Here is a 2,275-nt window from a genome sequence, read left to right on the forward strand (position 1 = left end):
TAGGATCATCTCTGCCAAACTTCAGTTTTCTAGAATTTCAATGTGATATGCTCTAGTACAAGGATGCCAGAAACCGGGTAGTTTCTTTTCACCTGGGAAAGATGCTCTACTTTGCTGGGAAAATCCCTTGAATGATCTCTTTGATATTTTATACCTCTCCTTCTCTCTATTTTTTATTTTTGGAAATATTTTTAGGTGATGGCATATTGATCCTCTAATTTTCTTTACCTATCTCACTATTTCTCATCAATTCTTCTATTTTCTAATTTTTCAAGATACTTTTTAGATTTTATCTTCTAATATTTCAAATGCATATTTTCTAAAAATTTCTGAACACATGCATACAATTAATTATTAGTACATTAATAATAAATTACTTGTACATTAATAATAAATTACTTGAATTTTTAATTACTAAAGTGTCTCTTTCCTCCAATTTCCTTTTTACTTTTTTCTATTGTGTATTTTGGTCTCCATCTCTCTTATTAGGGCTTCTCTCAAACTCACAATCCCTACTTTTTCATTAATTTGTATGTTTAGGGCACTTAAAAGAAGATGGGAAATTTCTGGGCATGGGTTCAACTTACGGATCTATGGGCTGGTCAAAGCCTCAAGGAAAATTCTTTTGTCATCTGTTATGAGGATTAAATTTGTCTGTAAAATTTGGAGGACCAAGAGAATCTCAAATCTGGTTTAAAAACGTTCATATAATTCTCCATTTTTTTAAATTTTTTATTTATTTGTTTTTTTTTTTTGAGAAGAAATATTGCTGTATCACCTAGGCTGGAGTACAGTGGTATGATCTTGTCTCATTGTAACCTCCATCTCCAAGGTTCAAGCAATTTTCCTGCCTTAGCCTCCCGAGTAGCTGGGACTACAGGCATCTGCCAGCACATCCAGCTAATTTTTGTATTTTTAGTAGGGACAGGATTTCACCATGTTGGCTAGGCTGGTCTCGAACTCAACCTCAAGTGATCCTCCCCCCTCACCTTTCCAAAGTCCTGGGATTACAGGTGTGAGCCACCACACCAGGCCTCTCTTTTTATTTTTTTGAAGTCACTACCACCAATAGTACTGTGTAGTTTTATTAACCATTTAAATATCTTATAAGGTACTTAACTATTTAAGCATCTGGTAAGATTGAAAAGTGAACGGGGATTGAAAAGTGAACATGTATTATTCAGCATTTAAAAGTTCTAAAGAAGCCACTACATACTCTTCACAATATGTTTTCACAGAGCAAAACAGTACTTGCCATTAGCCAAGCACACCAAGTGTACCGAAATAAAAAAGAGGCAAGAAGAAAAATATCTACATTAGAAAGAACCACACTTTCAGTTTCTCCCCTTTATTCACTAAATCAACATCTTACTGTATGGGTTTATCTATACAGCTGCCCGTTAGCTTCTAGAGTATTGTGAGAAGGCAAAGAATAAATGACACTGGCCAGTAGTTTTTGGATATTTAGGAAAGAGAGGGTGAAAGTCAGTTCTCAGAACAAATTAGTCAGCTTCAGTCTCATCAACAGGACCTCTGGATTCTTTGTTCTTCTGCACTTGTTCAACGTTCTTATCCTTCTCTGGCAAACACTCCAGTTTGACAGCCATTTGTGCCTCTCTATTGTCTTCATTAGCTTCCATTTTGTGGGTCAGGTTCTTTTTGCCATTTTACTGAAGTTACTGAACTCTTCTATTGCTTTCTAAACCACTTATTTCTCCATCCTTTGCAAGCTGCTTCAAGACCTCAGCTTAGTAGGACTTGTGTCTTTCTTCTGCACCTTCTCATATCTTCTGAGTTTCCTCTAAGGAAATTATCCTTCTTCTGTGGAGGGGGGGAAAGGGAATTATAGAATTGATTCTTTTGACTGAGGGCTGAGAATCAGCTCAAAAGCCTGGCCTGAAGCACTCTTCTTCAGTTCTTTCACCTGGATATCAAAAGAAGCTGGGTAAATAGACGATGAGAGACTGGCAATGTGTTCTATAGGATCCACTGGGGTAATGAAAGGCCATGAGCCCACCATCCTTATTGTACCTCTGCTGGTGGGACAGGTCCTGGTAACAGGCTGAGTAGCTGAGAACCACTTCCTCCTGTCATCCCTGACCCCAGCCTGTGCAACCCAAGCTGTCCACACCCCACCCCCCCACAGAGAGCATGGCCCATCATCTGTCACCCACAAGGGTGATCACGGGGATCTAATTCTTTCTTTTAAATGGTAAATGTCCTTTTAAATGAAGGACAGAAAGAAAGGGAATTTTTCTTGTTTTCTCTTTGCAGA

At 38.0% G+C, this 2,275-nt stretch overlaps 1 pseudogene; it reads right to left on the reverse strand.

The window, feature by feature from the left end:
• Positions 1-1,502: 1,502 nt before the first annotated feature.
• Positions 1,503-2,020, reverse strand: LOC129034603 (stathmin-like; annotated as a pseudogene).
• Between the last annotated feature and the right edge of the window lie 255 nt (positions 2,021-2,275).

The sequence above is a fragment of the Pongo pygmaeus genome, chromosome 3 (genome assembly GCF_028885625.2).
Source record: "Pongo pygmaeus isolate AG05252 chromosome 3, NHGRI_mPonPyg2-v2.0_pri, whole genome shotgun sequence".
Lineage (NCBI taxonomy): Eukaryota > Metazoa > Chordata > Mammalia > Primates > Hominidae > Pongo > Pongo pygmaeus.